Raw genomic sequence first — 19,237 nt, 5'->3', positions numbered from 1 at the left:
ATCATATATCAACAACCTAAATAGTTGTGGATCATTCCATAAATAAATATCACAAAGAAACATATCCAAATTCAATGAAACACCAAGATTTCCTACGACTCAAATTTTAGTGGAATCCAAACGGTTGGGTAACCCTATCAGGTAACCTATCATGCACCTTCTTTTTCATTTTTGAATGAGTGGGTGTTCTAGTAAATAAGTGTGGAAAAGTGAATGGTTGTGGAGAATATGGTAGGTATGGATAAGTTCTAGAAAGACGGCTTGTACACAATGAGGATGTGGTTTTAGCATCGAACTCATTCATCAGGTGTGTAGTGGACTGCCTCAATTTTGAAAATGAAGGTGTCACCAAGTTTGTCCTTCTCAAGTATCCGTTTGTTAGGAGGATTTAAAAAGTTATAGAGCAATGTAAGAAACAACAGGATCGAAAGTGCAAACTCGGGTTCCTTTGAAAGGGTGGAAGGAGGGGAATCGAGGTGGATGTTGTGCTAGTTAGTTCTTGATAGGGTGAATTGTCACCTACTCAAGAAACTCATCAAATTCCTCATCTAGATTGGTCATATCCACATTACTATGGTAGTCCTCTACGCCTTTGAGAAAGTCATCTATCCCATCCCTCGCCAATAACATGTGTATCGACTAGTGTAGGAAAGAAAATATTGAGTCCGACTTTCCAAAGGAAAGAATTTTGGGCATATGACTATCGTGGAACGTGTTGTTGAAATAATCTCGAAAGCAAAACTCGATCATGCTAACCTCTCCATCCATATCTAATCGGGTAATCGCGGTCCTTGTTTTAAAAACATTGACTTCAACAAAGACAAGATGGCCAAAAGACATGGACATTGAACCATCACGGCAATTAATGAGCGATTGGCGGTTGCCAAGAAGGCGGACGCCTCTAAAATGATGGGACAGAGTCGTTAGCTTTTCCTCAGATCGAGGACTACAAAATCAGCCGGATAGTAGAAATCCCGAACTTTTACCAACACATTTTCGACTACACCTTAGGATACTTAATAGACCGATCACCTAATTGCAACGCCATTTTAGTGGGTTGCATTTTGTCTAGACCTATTTGTCTATACAAATAAAATGGGAGTAAGTTAACACTAGCCCCCGTGTCTAATAACGCCGGTCGTCAGATAGAATCTCCTAAGGTGCATCAGACAAAGAGGGATCTAACCGTGGTCCTTGTACTTAACAATTCCATTATGTTCGATAAGGTTGGGAATTGTTCGCTAAAAAGGCGCCTTTTGGTATATTGGTCTTACGCCTAGTAGTACACAATTCCTTAAGAAACTTAGCATGATGTGGTAGCTTTTAATAGCTTCGAGGAAGCGGAAGGTTTATAGTTAGATTCTTAAAACATCCCTAATCTCCTCATAATTTGTATCCTTAGTTAACATGGCTAATTTTTGTGGAAACGGTGGTTTCGGTCTATATTTAGCAATTGTATCACCCGGATGTTTTACCGTAGTTTCGTTTCTTTGGTTGTTGTTGAATCGGTACCTCTACTAAAGTGGTAGGCTCTTCATTTCTATTTCAAGATCTAGTAATATAAAGTGTGTAGGGTTATCGGTGGGGTAACTATAGGCATAGTTATTTTGTTATCAACCACTCTTAAAACGGAGAGTGGTGATTGCATTTATCTCACCTAAATTTTCATATTCATTACTAGTATTATCCGCTACCTCAAAGGCCGTGTTTGTTGTTTTAGGATTAGGTATCATGTTACCTCGAAACACACCTTTGGTTTGGGCTTTATCTTGAGCCATTTGTTGGGTTAAATTAGTTACGGATTGTAGGAATTGGTTGGATCGAGCCATGGTTTGAAAAGTTTTGGCTCACTTGTATAAAGGTGTCAAGACGATCCCTGTGTGGGTGTAGTGGTCACGGGTGGTGTTACCGAACTATTTCCGTGAATTATTTATTGGTGGATTTTGATAGTTATTATTTACCGAACGATACCTCTATTAGCATTATAATTATTATAATTACCTTGACCTTGTGCTTGACCTTGTCGAGGTTGCACTTGGTTGTTATAATTATTAAAATTACCCCGACCCGCCCTTGTCGAGTGGGGCTTGGTTAAAGCTTTCTATGGCCTAACATATTGATGATTGTACCCTTGAGGTGACGCGTTTTGGTTATTTCTCCAACCGGTTGGGATTTTGTCTCCAAGGCGTTAGGTTCACTATTAATGGAACAAGCCCGCTCATAGGCAATAGGGATGGGATTAGGGATGCTCGTGGCTCCAACGTAAACTACATGGATTTGAATTTACATTCATAACGGGATTGGCTTTTGTTGTACGTAAATGGCATCTACCTTTTTGTGAGGGATTCAATTAGAGTTTTAAGCTCGGGATCTGATTTAACCTCAAACATACCGGTAGCCTTTAATCGTGGAAGAAGAACTAGCTTTGAGCGGAGTAATCGCCACTACCCCCAATTATTATTACGCTTTAGTTTGGTCCTCTAAAAATTTATAAGCCCTCCGAGGCTCCTTTGTTTAAGAAACTACCCCGTTCATTATGTCAAGGACTTCTTTATGGTGATGTTGAAGTCCTTTTGAAAAGGCAACTAACTAACGGTCTTTCGCTAAGTTATGATGTGGACACTCTATAAGCAGATCGGTGAAACGATTCCAAGCCTCGAAAATGTTTCATGAGGATTTTGTCGAAAAGAAATGAATCTTGGAAAGCATCTCATCCGTCTTTAGGGGTAAAAATGTTCCATAAACAAACCGAACAAGTTTAGCCCACGAGTCCACGTAATTAGCTTTGGGCGCTTAACCAAGACGCCTTTATCGGGCTAAGGTGAAAGGGAATACCCTTAATTTAATTTGTTCAACCAACCGTAGGATGGTGGAATGTTGTTAGGACTTGTTCAATCCTACGCGATGCCGGTAAGGTTTTTCATGGTCTAAACCATGAAACACGGGTAACAAATTAAAAATATTTGGAGGATTCTCAAATCCCCGGTGGGTGCTAGAACGATGCAAGATTTGGGGCTATCGCCAAGGCTTTGTAGAAGTCCGAGAGGAGTCTCTCTTTCTTCCCCATTATATCGTATGGTGTGTGTGATAGTAGTTAGAGGTGTAGTGTGTGGTATACTAGATAGACTTGATTGTTGATGTTGTTTGGTATTTACGCTCGGTGTTTTTTGTACCACTGCACTTTAATCTCATGCAAGACTAAGTCGAGCTTAACTACACATGCAACACTCCAAACAATTCGATATACTAGTATAAACCTCTAACAGAGACGCGAGGTGTGGAAGAAAGGAATACCCGACAAGGCCCTTGCTTTCGCTTTATGAATAGCGTCTTTGTGTCCGTGTTGTTGTTTATAAGAGAATAGAACACTGAAAACTTGACAATTCAAGTTTAAATCAAACCGTGGAAATCCCGGAATTTCAGAGAAGCGCTGGCGCTGGCGCTTATCTTATCTTCTGGCGGCGCTTCCAAGGCAAAGCCGAAGCTCGAGAAGATACGCTGGTCATATGCGGCGCAAAAAAACGAAGTCCAGTAAGATAAGATAGCGCTGGTCGCGCTTTCGCGGCGCGCCAATGTAGAAACGAAGTCCAAGAAGAAGATGGTCGCGCTCTCTTTCGGGCTGGCCGTTTTTCTCGCGAATTTTTCCAAAACTGAAACGGCAAACCAAAGATGAATCAAACAAGGGTGGGTGGGTGAAATGGGACTTAAAAATTACTAATTCTATTATGAAAACAATGCTAAAGTGCAACTAAGATGGCAGCGGCGCCATTTGATAAACGTAAAATGAATAGTCTACCTACGAAATGAACGATGAATCCAAAACGTAAGTAAACTAAACTTTCTAATCGATTCTCTCTTGTTTATCAGAAGTTTTTCTACTCTCAACCAATTGAGATATAGGGAGTAGATAGAGTTCGCTCCCGCTCCTAGTGCTCTAGCATGGATGTTTTCTAATCTAACTAGTCGCTTTTAAGTCTATGAGAGTTTTACGAAGTGGAATTATACTCACGATGCAACTACCCACAAGATGCAACTAGTCGCTTATCACCAACTAAGGGAATGCTACGTTGATTCTATGATAAGGAGTTAGAGGGGATTGATTCCACCTTAACTCAACTTAATCCACTAACTAATTTAATCGTCAGAATCCGAATTGAATCGCTTCGCAGAACAATTGGTTATTCCTAATCCCTAATCATACATGGCATTTCTACCAATTATAACTAGCATGTGAACAATTAAACCCATTCTCATGGTGAACTAATCATTTCTAGAGTGGAATAGAAAATACGATTTTATTCTAACGATAATCGAATCAAGCTTTCATCAAGGCTTCACAACCCCCTAATGGAGGTTTAGCCTTGAATCATTCCAAAATCATTTCCATTTATATTAAAACTAAACATAATATAAAGCATTGAAATTTATTTAATTAAACAATAATGAAATCTAATTTAATGACTAAATTGAACTAAGGACATGAATTGAAATGAGATCTAAAATTGAATTGACAAATCGAAATTGAATCAAGAACAACTAATTTATTATCTAATTCAAGGGAGAACAATCATTCAATACTAAATTTAAAACAAGAATAAAACTAATTACTTTAATATAAAAACTAGATCTAGAACTAAGGTTTAATGGAGGCTAACTAATCTAATTTATTTTCTAACCTAACTATCTACCATATGCTACCATTAACAAAGACTTAAGCTTTTGTTCTTATACATTCAGATCCAAAATTCGTGCATGGGCTTGGAGCCATGTTTTGAAATAGAGAATCGTGCCCAAAACCCAATTCTTTCAAATTCAAAAGGCCTCTTCAGCTGCAGTTTGCTTCCACAGACTTTTCGTCCACTTCTGCTCCTCTGATTGGGTCAAGGCTTGGACCATTGCAAAGCTCTTTCCGAGCCGGTCGTTTTGACATAAGGTATGCCCAATTCGAGGTCCGAGTCCAAAGATACGGCTTTCGGAAGTTCTCACGACTTTGCTCCCCTCAGATCTCGCTAAAGTGGTACATTTCTCGCACATAATGGACTTTGAAGCCCGAAATGCATAAAAACGCGTAATCAGTGTTAACTCTTACTTATTATTCACATAATTGGTCTAACAGTATGATTATTAAGGGGTTAAAACTACAGTTTTGGGCTCTTATCAAAGCCGCACTTAAAAATCAGTTATGTCTATACCGCTTACCACTATACTTGCACCTAGTCAAGTTATACGCCTCCTCGAACGAAGACCTTGCTTCTTCGAGAATATTATTCCCACCCAATTGCAGACCTCTCTCTAGCAATTGACTCGTTTCATCGATGACGTTGTTTTGTCGAAATAAGAATACAAAACAATTATTAATTACCATTTTAAAATAAGAATGTGAGAATAAGAATAAGAATACAAAACAATAAGAATACTCACAATCGGTGTATAAGATGGAAGTGTCTCCATGGAGAAATGGATAGGAAACTGCTCGCGATTTATCAATCAAATGTGAGAATGTCTCACATACCACTCCATGTACTCTGAATAACACTCACATGGATAAGTACAGATGGGTCCTCGATTGTTGGATTGGATCACGTGATTCTGCCACGACTCCCAATATACAGGCCCAACAGTTGTCCATGTCCATTTCACTTCATACCCGCGTCCGGCTGCAGTCCTCAATGAGTAATTTGGTATTGGAGGAGTTGCAGGTATAAACTGCACATGACCCAACTGACGCATGACCCTTGCAACGCAGTAAATCTCAACAACGTCAAAAAAGCAGATCACTCCCTCAAAAAAGGTAATTTCATCGACTGGGTGTTCATCTCTAACATTCTTGTATGGACACCAATCAACCTTAAACAAAATAAAATGTGTCATTAATCACATACTCAAATAATCAATTACTAAAAAAAAAACAAATTGAAATAATTACAGTCCACACTGCTATATCATCAATTATAGCTCGGTAATACTGCAATGCATGTGTTGGGTTCTCATAGTGTGTGGCGCTAACTGCGTGTCTAAGAACACGCGACCCAGCCAACTGATACTCAAAGTTTGGGATTGGCTTGAATAGCGGGAAGTACTCATAAATCCACGCCTAGATATATACACACACAGTTAACATACTAATAAAATAATATAATTAACATTAAAAAGAATCTGCAAAATATTTAAGTTTTGCCTGTAGAAGAGTCAGGAAGCCTAAAACACCTTTCACTTTCGCACATGTGGCAGTCCCAAGTGCTCTATACAAAAAGGCCAAAATTGTTGCACCCCAAGCATACTTGCCGATCTCTTTGAATTTCAGCAACTTGGTCAAATAATAAATAGGCACTCTAGTCCCAGACTTGTCGGGAAAGATGGTACATCCAAAGAAAAATAGTAGATAAGCTCTTACAGCCCTCTATACCTCCGTCAAAGTCGACACCTTCCCCGTTACACCTTCCCCTTTATCGCGGACCTTCCCAGCAAACTGGCTCCGCAGGAATTCCAGCCTTACCTTTGAAATGAACCGGCTAGCGTCCATCTTCGCTTTAATCACAGGCTCCGAGACACCCAAAGCACGGTGTAGGAGACTCTCCGATTGTTCACGGGTCAACTCCGTGTTCCCTCTCACTGATCTGCCTCTAATTGCAACGCCTAGGATTTGGGAGACATCATCCAAAGTCACAGTCATCTCCCCAAACGGCATAAGGAAGGTGTTGGTCTTTGGATGCCACCTCTCCACAAACACAGAGATTAACACCGGATCATGATGTTTGTAACACCCAAATACCAGATCATAAAACCCAGTCCTCTTAAGCTGATTTTCAAATCTGGGAAATCTTTTGAACTCCTTCTTGAGAGCCCACTGGCTTAACTTGGCTAGATGCGGAACACACTTCAACACTCCACGCTCCGCCTGAAACAATAAAGACTCAATGAGGAGAAGCAAAAGGTTTTGTAAAGACAAAGGAAAATTAAGATACTAAGTCTATGATAATACCTTATGTTCCCAAATATCACGATCCATATGCACCGAATAGTCATACAGAAGCTCTGACTCAGTAGGGCCACCACCATATACACCTTGTGTGTACTCCAAATCATACTTGGATTTTCTCACATAGTCTACCACTGGAGGTACTTGGACTTCGACCGGTGCTTCAACTTCCATCAATTTTTCTTCTTCCAAATCATCATCCTCCTCCTCTTCATCTCCATCCTCACCATCATCATCCCCATCATCTCCATCTTCACCATCATCATCCCCATCATCATTAACTATACTCTTCCCACGATCCATTGCTACATTTATATCTACATCTAAATCTTTATCTACATTTATCTCAGTTTCACTCTCAGTCTCACTCTCACTCTCACTCTCTACATTACTCGGAACAATCTCATTGTGGTCCCCTCTACGCACTGAGGTCGAGGTGCCCGCACTCCTTTTTCTCTTCTTCTCTCCTTCTACATCACCTACATTCGTAGGATCATCATCTGCTTTTCTATCGCCTCTACGGACCGAAAGTTGTTGTTTTCGACCCTTTTCTCTCTCTTCTGCTCAGCGCCCATCGTGACGCGGAAGAGGAAGGAACTGCTACCACTAAACAACTTCTTTACACCATTGAATGTAGTTTTCGCTACATTCTTGACATTCTTTGATCGAGGCATTGCTACAAAGAAAAATAAAATAAGTGTTAGTAACTATAATAAACAATTCCCTTGCACTACAACTAATAAACAATTAATAAAGAACTTCAAGCTAAAAAGGGGCTACAGCTCCCTTGCACTACAACTATAAACAATTAATAAAGAACTTCAAGCTAAAAAGGGGTTGCTAAGGAAACATGGTTGCCAAGGTTATCAACTGTAGGTAAATCATCCTTACAAACAAGAAAATGAAGGAACTACTAAACTAGCACTAATCATATTAGGAACTACTAAACTAGCACTAAAAAGACTATCAATTTTTTTCTATTCATCATTCATTCGTTCTAATATCACTGGACACCTCCAAAGTGAAGCTGAGTAATGGTAAACCTATAAGTCAAGCTGTGTTTTTAACAACACTCATAGACAATGCTCATCAATTACAATGGACTACAATTTTGCCAACTAGAATTTGACTGCGTAAATATCCTCTGAGGAATCTAAGTACATGTCAAAATTGTGATAAAAAAATTAATCACTTCAGCTAAAACAAACACAGAAGCCAATCTCTGCATATGTTCATTTCTTCCATTCAGACCAAAAACACAACATTCCTATCCACACAATAGGTAATGCTTAAAAACTATAGCTAATTATACAAAAACTCACCTCATATAAACCACAATATGAACATTATTCCAAATTATATCTAAACAATGCATCACATATAGGTAATGCTTTTCAAACTGTCGCGAGTGGTAGGTAATCATATCCACACAATAGGTAATGTTTTTCAAACTATCGCGAGCGGCTGATTTCAAAAGAGACTGATTTCAACGAATAAGAGAAATCAGCCATGGAATAAAATTTAACAACCCTATCCATTTTGCGGATGCAGCTTCCTCTTCATTTCCATGGATTGTACATATATACATGGCTGATTATTTTAAAATCTATAGAAAATAATACTTCGAATCTATATACATGGCTGATTATTTTAGAAAAGGCTACTCTTATTCCTTACAGATTGTTTTAGAATAAAGTTGGAAATCAGTGCGCGGGTCGCGATAGTTCCATCTTATGCAGTTCGCGATACTCAACCCCTTTTGAAATCAATAACGATTTCAACGAATAAGAGAAATCAGTAACGATTTCAACGAATAAGTAAACGATTTCAACGATTTCTTCGCCTTTACATCGACTGTATTCTAAAACACCCCACCAAATTCTAAACCCCAATCATGGTTACTTCATCTGGCATAACATTAGCTTCCTACATTTCTCCAAAAACCCTCAAAGCTTCATTTCCTCTCCCACTCCGAACATAACCATTTATCACTGTATTCCAAGAAACCAAGTCTCTTAAACAACTTTCATCAAACAAATTACCCACAAACTCCACTTCCCCACAAGAAACTAACATATGAAGCACTGCATTATAAATATAAATATTTGAATCAAACCCCAACTTCAGTACATGACCAAGAATCTCAAAACCCAGTTGAACAAAAGCTAATTAAGCACAAGCTTTGAGTACAAAAGGGAATGTGTAATTATCTGGCTTTATTTCGCCATTTCGCAACATATTCTTGTAAAGTAGTATTGTTTGTTCAGGCAACGAAATGTAAAATGCAACAAAGATAAAAAAAAAAATGCAACAAAGATTTCATATTACAACAACGAAAGGTAAAATGCAACAAAGATAAAAAATCAAAAGGGACAAAGCAAGCAAAAGTTCTTACCTTCAAATTGAAAATGAATGCAAGATATTTCTAACTATCTAGTACACTTTTACACAGAAGAATCTCAATTCAGGAAAGAAAAACTCGAATTGGTTAGGGTTTAAAAGGTTTGGTTTTGAGTATTTTTTATTAGGTTTCAAAGGGTTTTTCGCGAGAGAGATGACCGGTTAGAATAGGTTTTTTCGGTTTCGCGATTTGGTGGGGGGGGGTACTGGGCTTTGTTGTTTGGGCTTGGGCTAGAGGCTACCCAATCTAATTTTAGTGGCGCCCAATCCAGGACTCATATTTTTCTACCTTTGATGTGTCCAAGCTCAATTAAGGACCAGAATAAGACCAAAGGTCAATGGGCTCCCGCTTTTATAACTGAGTAGCCCATTTTAAATGCAGGGTTCGTGGTTTAAGTGATCAAGACCGAACCACCTAAAAATGCATATTTTGTGCGCATTTACATGATGATGTATACATTTCACCACAAACGCTCAAACTTCTTATATAATCAACTAGGAGAATTCTAATTACAAGAGAAGATTTATGATTAGTTGCATTCTTTCGATCCATCAAAACTAATCAGTCACATGCGGCTATTAGCTCCCAAATCCTCCCATCTATATAAAGGATATTCATAACAATTGGATGGTTGACTGGTCATCCATTCTCCATGCTATTTTAACTGCTTTGGTCTCTCTTAAGATTGGATGGTCTCTCCTAATATTGGAAAGGTTCCTAACCCATGCGTTGAGCTTTTGTTAAAAAGAAAATGCCAAAAATAGATCAAGTAGCTCTCTATTAAGCAAATGGAAACTTTCTTCCATGCCACTTCTGTAGAAAGTTGTATTCTGCTTTCTATGTATATAAATAACCTGCTACCAAAATATAGTGGATGGATAGCGACCGACCAGCTCCGACGTCGAGGATGTCGATTGAATTGGCGTGACCAGCCTTCTCTAGTTTAAGCGGTAGCGACCGACGCCTCGTGTTTCTCAAGCCACATAATTTTGTTGTTTCCTATTTTGTAAACTCTATATAAATAATTGTAATCTCTTTAGAATTCAATTAAGTAAATATACATTGAATTGAATTGAATCTTCTGGTTCTACATGGTATTAGAGCCAAACCAATGAAATCCGCTGCATTGAATCCTTGAATCTTAAACCCATTATTGAATTCTTGAATCTTAAACCCCTCTCACAAAGTTTTTATTTTTTATTTTCTTCAAAAACCTAAATTGTTTGTTTTTTTCTCCTGCAATGGCTGACTATGACAACAATTCTTCAAGCATCATTCATCACCACTACACCCCACAAGACAACTCAGCGTTCCCAAAAACTGTTCCATTAGATGAGTCCAACTATACCATCTGTGTCACACCCCAAATTTCCAGACAATATTTAAAACAATTATATTCAATTATCTGGAAACCCGGGGTGAAACAAAACCCAAAACCCTGTTATCAAACCCGATATATACAAAACTGAAATCAAAAGAAACCTAAAAGGAACAATCTTTAAATCACATTATTAAACTACAAAGAAACTAACCAACTCTATTACATCTGTCTCAAAACAAAACCGTACCCTTCAGAAAATCTTAAACCAGAAGACTCCAAGAGAAACTCCAAATCACGTGTCCTTATCCACTACACTCCACCATCTATGTTCCAAATAACATACCCACGTTGCAAAACAAAGCAAACATGGGTCAGCAAATTGAATTTGCTGGTATGAGTAGACTAACAACAAAATATATATAACAATCTTTCAAATTAATAAATATAACATTTCCAACCATTTCAACTTGGAAGACAATATAGTTCTGTTTTTCAAAACGGCGTGTAGTTTCTTCCCAAGTAAGATTTCATCCCCAATATACAAATTCCATAAATCTCATATAACAATACTCGTCATTCCCACTTTCCAAAATAACTCACAACATAAATACCACTTACATTCCATTTATTAAATGCACATAGGATAACCTAATTAGATATGAGTTTGGTATACCTTACATTTAAGCCAACACGTCGTCTTAGGGTAGGATATTTACATCCATGCAGAAAATATTAATAGATCCTACCCTCCTGCAAAACAGAGTTAGACATCACAATAAAATGATTTATCTCAGCCAGTCAAATTTCCATTCATAACCAAACCTCATTCAAGACATTTAAGTCTAATTGATATAACTTGGTTTTTCCCGCATATTCGGGGAATACCACTTATCATAATACCTATATCAAGGGTAGTCATTCATATGACATCATTACGTTATAAAGTTTCTGTGTGCATAACCATAGATCCCAGACTATCACAAGTCATTAATATTTTCGTAATAACATATCAAGTTATAGTCATTTCGCAGTCACATAGAAATCACAATCGTTTACTAATACTATTCACAATCACACTTCACATCCATAACTTCACACAATTCATATATTTTTACTTAAAAACCACTCGTCTACTTATGAGAACGGAAAAATATCACAACCAAATAGTACATTCATCCCTTGTGAGTATCAACTCACTCAAATCACATAAATATTTCTCATAAAAAATCATATACATCATATGCAATAACTCCATCACACGTAAAATCAATATTTTTACTTTGCTTATTAATTATCTTGTTGACTCATTTATTCAAAGACATAGCCCAACCTTTAGATCCTATTCCACGATTTGCACTACACACATTTGCCAAATCACACATATCCGTGTGCCTCACTCACACCGAGTACCACTACAAGACATATGTCCCAAGCGGGATACCGCCTTCAGGAAACATACTTTCATCTTGTAAACTCGTAACTTGTGAGTCACAGCCATCTCTGGGCTTTCCATACACATATTCACAAAGCCTCTTTGGGCATAACAAAAATATCAGGTCATTCATGGCACATTCAATGAATACCTTGGGTCATTCCCGCCACATTCAAGGAATACCCATCATAACACTAACGGGCCATTCATGGCACATTCAATAAATGCCCCGAGTCATTTCCCCACATTCAAGGAATACCCAAACCTACATTCCGTACATTCAAGGAATACGACCAACCCCAAGGCTTAATACCTTAGTTCCTCTCTAAGGCAGTCCAAATTATTGGGTCATTCATGGCACATTCAATGAATACCCTGGTCATTCATAGCACATTCAATGAATACCCATCTATCACATGACATCACAAGTCATAATATCTCATTACCAAATCCTGAGGCGTGGAGAGTTCTAAAGATGTGGGCGACACATTAAAACATTATTATCACTTATAATTATACTAGCATTACTCATGTCAAAACATACCACACATGTAGAGAGTCATTTTGGCGTGTCAAGACAAATCAAGCACTTAAGCATCATTGAATGTAAACAGACTTATAATCAAACAAATACAATTTACATAGCTACACTCATATATACAATATTGTAAGCAAATAGTTCATTAGCCCAAATTCAAGTCCACACACACTAATGTCCAAAACAAATCTACATATACTAAAGTCTATATTCATATACAACTTCTATCTCACACATATATATTTATGTAGTCTCAAAACAACAATACTTTCTAACACAATCTCATAGTTATCACACAAACTAATATATATATATTATAGATATAGTGACTATACTTTTGCTCAAAGCTGTCTACGTATCCAAATCTTTCAAGATTGGAATCAAGCCTTCGTAGTTCTTATCCAAATTTTTTATTAGATAATTACAAACATGTTTATACAAGTTTCAACAACATCCTATTATTGGATTTTGCCCACAAAGTTCAATATGCCAAAAGTCAAACTTTGTCAACCAGTCAAACCCAACAGTCAACAGTCCTAAATCGGTGGTCATCCAAATAGGTTCTAATCCAAACCCATGCTTAAAACAGTTCAACCCATGGTCCTAAGCCAACTAACCAAAACAAAACCAAAGCACAGCATGGTCCAAGCCCAAAAATCTAAACCAATTTATCCTAACTAATCAAGAGCTATAGAAAGTTATCTATATATTCACAACAACAAATGTCAATTTCTTTACAGTGGGTGTGATATTCTAATTGGATTGGTCAGCATCAGTAATGTGCATACAACATACAAGACAGCTATTTTTAAAACTGGTAATGATCCTTCACTCCTGTTCCTCTGTCTTTCTATTTTCTCCTTTTTGGATGATTTTCCCTATATAACTACTATGCTAGATTACAGCAGGTGCCACATCAAAGGCAGCAACATGGTAAAAGTCCACTTTAGTTCCTTATAATTTTTTCTTCTTATGTTACTTTCTTTTTTGTTTTCTTGGGTAGGCAATCCAAGTTCTTACTGTGCATACTTTTGTCGGGCACCATGCTTGCCCATAATTTGAATTGACAGAGTGCAAAAACTAGTGTTAGTAATAGTAGGTTAACGTTCAGACAATCAAGAATGTGCAGCTCAACATCAAAGCCAGAGAGCTCATATATATGAGCTAATATAATAACGTTCCCTGTTGGCAATAATCACTTTTATCCACAGAGTAATTTCATGTCGGAAATGAACTCAAGTATAATAGGAACACTCACATGCATAAAAAGATAGAAACCTGAGGAGAATGAGGAATGATGATTGGAGGCCCACTTGGAAACATAAGGACCAACCAACCCACATAAAAATTAAAACTAGCCCAAGGAAACAAAAGATTGTATTCTGACCCAAGCCCAACTAACCAACAGATCTAATAAAATTAAAACCCGATTGGGAGCACCGGATCGCCCTCTCATCGTCTTCTTCCACCACCGAACCAGCAAACCCTAAGCACTAACCCACCGACCGCCACCACCAATCGGCCCAAAAATCATTCGAAATTGATTAGGGTTAAAAACCCAATAACTTTAATTAATCAAAAACTCTAATTCATTAGTTCAAAAAAATCCTCCTCAACCATAAATCTCGACCTCTATTAACAACCCATACAAGCTTCAACAACACCCAAACCATTAATCCACAAAACCCATATAAATAATCTCATTACCACAAAACACTTCTAACCACCAATAAAATCCTTAAGACATCAGGAGCAATGAAACCAAACCCTCGTAATAGAAATTCTATTCGAGACAAATTAAACAATGATTTGGTATCTAATAATACCACATACTCATCATCATCACAACACAACAATAAAGAAAAATATAATCTGACGTAGATGCAGTACTTCAAATTTTCTATAACCGCCGGCCACCATTGACTATAGAGAACATGCGAGGAATCATATCTATGCCTTAATGGCAATTAAATCCTTTTTATCAAATCAAAATTTTTATAACAATGTTCCAATATATCAAATAAGGAAATCACTAACAGATATGATTAGCAGTCAACTAAAATTTTAAATAACATGTTCAGGCTACTCACTTCTGTTGTGTTTACGAGTGGCGTGAATGAATATAAACTTGAGAACGAAAAATGTCACGCAACAATCCTCAGGAAGCAATCCCAATAATCTTCTCCTTTCTCTCCTTTTTCTACTCTCTGTGTAAAAACTCTCTGTGTTTTTTCAAAAACCCCTTAAAAATAGGGAATGGAGTTTATCCTCTTTACCTTATCTATTTATAATATTTATCATTTTATTTTATTTTATCTCTTTTTATTATTTATTGTACTAGGAAAATATTAATTAAAAACACGGGGTGTTATAATCTGGGCTCCTCTCATGCGGATGCGGATTAGAGCAAGGGGAAAGCTTGGCTATTTGACTGGTGCAAAGGTTGAACCGCTTATGAATTCGTCCAAATATGAAGTTTGGGCAACAAATAATGAATAAGTAAAAAGCTGACTTATTGATTCTATGGAAATTTCTCTTATAAACCGTTATATTCGTCTTCCTACTGCAAAAGATATTTGGGAGGCTGTGGAGAAGACCTTCTATGATGACTCTGATGAAACTCGAATTTTTTAATTGAATACGAAGTGTTTTGAAGCGAAGCAGAATGGGAGACTTATTCCTTCCTATTACAATGAATTGGTGACTATGTTGTAGTCCATGAAACGTCCACGATGTCTAGAATGCGTGTTCATATGTTTTTACGTGGCCTAGATCAGGAGTATGATAGGTGCGTGGAGAGATCCTCCAGAAAGAACCTAAATTTTCCTTGGAACAAAGCTATGATTACATTCGTAAGGTATAATCTGAGAAACAGACTATGGGGCGCTCTGTATCAACTGAATTCTCTGTCTTGGCCGTTCATAGCAAGACAACTCCTCCAATTTTTTATGGCCCTCCACGCCATCCTAAAGGTAAATCAAATCCTTGGGCAGATAAAAAATGCGGTGTTTGCGAAGACTTGGGTCATAGCAAGGAGAGATGTTATGAAGTGATTGGTTATCCTGATTGGTGGGACTTCTCGAAAAGGCCACGAAAGAATTTAAGCAAGGCTGCCATTGCTAATATTGTGAATGGAGAGAATGCTTCAGCTAGTGTCGCACAATCAGGTATGAATGGTAAGGTTATTTCGAATAATACATGAATAATTGATTCAGGTGCATCTGACCATATGACAAATGACCCTAACCTTGTGAAAAGTCTTAAACATTCACCTCAGACCACTGTTTCTACTACTGATGGTACTCTAACTCCGGTTAGCGAAGAAGGGTCTATTGAGTTATCTAACACCCTCACTCTTGAATCTGTCTTAGTTGTTCCATCCTTTGCTTATAATCTATTATCTGTTTGTCAAATTATCCTCGTACTTACATGTACTGTGATATTCTATCCATCTTTCTGTGTTTTTTAGGACATTCTGGCTTGACAGATTCTTAGTTATGGTGTTAGAAAGGGGAAACTGTACTACCTGGACTTGACAGAAACTGGCGAGAAACAAAAGAATTTTCTGGGGCAAGCTAATCAGGTTAATAGGGTCGAGAATGCAAAAGAAGTTGTGTGGTTATTGATCTTAGCACTTTTCAGTGTTTTTAGAAGTTGACTTACTACGTGCTAAAACTCAATAATTCCTTACTCACTGTTTTTTTTTCTTTGAGAATGTCAATCTAGTTCGAGTAGGGATTTCATTCCAACTTCTAAGACAAGAATTTAAATGATCACAACTGGAATCTACACTTTGGATAACTAAGTGAGAAGGATTTTATAGATAGATTTTTTTACACAAGTTATCTAAAATTTGTAAGTTTGTTTATAGTTAAATGAAAGAGAGAGAGAGAGATAGGGAAGGATTAATCCTACTCATACAAGGCCTAGCTACAAGTCTTTTAGAAACAGGTCACTACCATCTCAAATCTCTAACATAATATACCTATCTCTAAACATATCATGCTAGCATGTAGAATTGAAATGATATTTCATCTCTGAAATATCATTCCAACTCCTAGTTCTACTTTACAACAATTGATCGGATAATTGTCAATCTCGTCATTTTGGGGACGGGATGAAAAATAGAACCTAAGTCTTTTAAGTAGTGATTTTGGAATCCTAAATTTGTAGCATGATCCTCACATGAGCATCATTAACCCTCCCCTTGGGAGAGTTTTAGCTCATGATCCTAGGATTGAATTAAACTACAAGAAGATATGTGAAATGAAAAAGAAAGAGAATGAAACAAGAAAACTACAACCTGTTTACCTAAATGAAGAAGAGTTTATTAAAAACTAGAGAGAGTTCCCCCATTAACAAGTTACAAGCTTTTCTCTAAAAACTAAGAACTAAAAAAAACAAAATTAAAGACATGGATGTAAATGAGAAGTAAAAGTCAAGGAAGTAAAAGCTTCCAACTCCCAAAATCAGCCCCCCTTTACATAAGAGAGCCTTTTTCTCTTCTCCCACGTGAAACACTCTCCTCTCATTTATTTTTCACTTATCCACAACTAACCCACATTTGACACCTTTCATTTTTTTAGATAATCATCACCTAAATCCAACTAACTCATTAACTTCATGCAAGGTGTCAAATTTGCACCAATTATTTGCACCTTTGTCTTGACTTGCATGATGACTCATCAAATCTTATGGGCCCGCCTAGTGGGTCCATGTACGATCGGTCCAAAGTCCGGTCTTTTGGCATTTTTACAACTTCCTTTATTTGTAGAGTTCATCATCGACTGATCGTCGGAGACTCACTCGTCGCGATTCGAGTCCCGGGTTCAAGAGATATGAGCTCGAAGTTTGATGCTTCGTGCCGCGTAATCTCGCTTTTATTTGGATTTCGTACTATTTGAGTCTTTGGGCTTTAGTCCGAATTTGTTGGGCTTCACATGGGCTTGATCGAAAAGCATGTGTATACTCCCTATTCCGTGCTTAAATGCTGGCTTTATCTTAATTTTTACATTAGTTGCTCCAACCTACAAAAAGCACGAAGATGCGATTATTTCATGATTATTAAGCACAAAATTGACCGAAATGTTATGTCTCTACAGGTTTTTATAATACAGTTTTGGGTGCTTATCAGTTATGGCATCATAGGTTAGGTCATCTATCTTCTAGTTATTTGAAGAGGTTGCAACCTCAGTTATTTTCAGTTGTTAGTGAGTCTAAGTTTCATTGTGACATTTGTGAACTGGCCAAGAGCCACCGTATTTCATATTCATCAAGTACTAATAGATGCCCTGTTCCTTTTATGAAAATTCATTCTGATGTTTGGGGTCCTGCCAAAGTTTCTTCATTTTCTGGAGCTAGATATTATGTAACTTTTATTGATGATTGTACTAGCATGACGTGGGTGTCGTTACTGAAAAACAAAAGTGATGTATATGGGATGTTTACTAATTTTTACAAAATGGTGGCGACACATTATCAACAATTTATCAGGGTCTTTCAGTCTGATAATGGTGGAGAATTTGTGAATGGCCTCATGTATGAATTTTGCAAAAGAATTGGAATTCGTCATTAAACCTCCAATTCTGGTACCCTCCAACAAAATGGTTTAGTCGAACAGAAGAACAGGCAGTTGTTGGAGGTTGTTCGTGCTTCCTTGTTTGGCATGAATGTACCTCAATCCTATTAGGGTGAAGCAATGAAATCAGCAGCCTATGTTATCAACTGTACTCCCTCACGGGTAATTGAGTTCCAGAATCCTTATCAGAAACTCCATACACTTTTGTCCATCCCATCTATGCCTAACTTGGAGCCTCGGGTGTTTGGATGTACAACTTATGTTCATATCCCACAACCAGAACAAAGTAAACTTGATCCTCGTGCGAAGAAGTGTATTTTTGTGGGTTATGCTGAGTTTCAGAAGGGGTATAGGTGTTATGATCCGATTAATGCCAAGATGTATATATCTCTTGATATCTCATTCCATGAATCAGACTTGTATTACTCAGGGGCTTGAGTTTCCCAGTCTTCCCTTCAGGGGGAGAGTAGCGGTGAAGGGAATCCTGATGTCTTTGAAGAATTGGAACACTTGGAAGAACGGTTTGAAGTTCCTGAAGTAGAAATTGATCATGTAACAGTAGAGACAGAAGCACATGATCCGGATGTATCTGAAACTGTAGTACACGATATTTCCCCTTCTACATCAATAACTGAAGATCTCGATCAGAATGCTCCGCCTCAGGTACCTCTTATAACCTTTAATGAGTCTGTTGGGGTAGGAAGTCTTGAACCTAGACAGTCACAAAGAGCTAGTAAGGGAGTTCCTAAGAAACAATATGAACCAGACATCAACGCCAATGCTAAATACCATATAGCTAACTCTATGTCTAACCATAACCTTTCTGAAATCCATGCACTTGTTATAAATCAATTGTCTACTGTATCTATTCCTAGTAACGTGAAGGATGCTTTGAAAGATTCAAAATGGGAAAAAAAAACAATGAATGAAGAATTGGAAGCCCTTCAAAAGAATGTAACATGGGAGGTAGTTGATATGCCTGTTGGAA

This window comes from Coptis chinensis, chromosome 6, assembly GCF_015680905.1.
Source record: "Coptis chinensis isolate HL-2020 chromosome 6, ASM1568090v1, whole genome shotgun sequence".
Classification (NCBI taxonomy): Eukaryota; Viridiplantae; Streptophyta; class Magnoliopsida; order Ranunculales; family Ranunculaceae; genus Coptis; species Coptis chinensis.
This window is presented reverse-complemented; position numbering follows the sequence as displayed.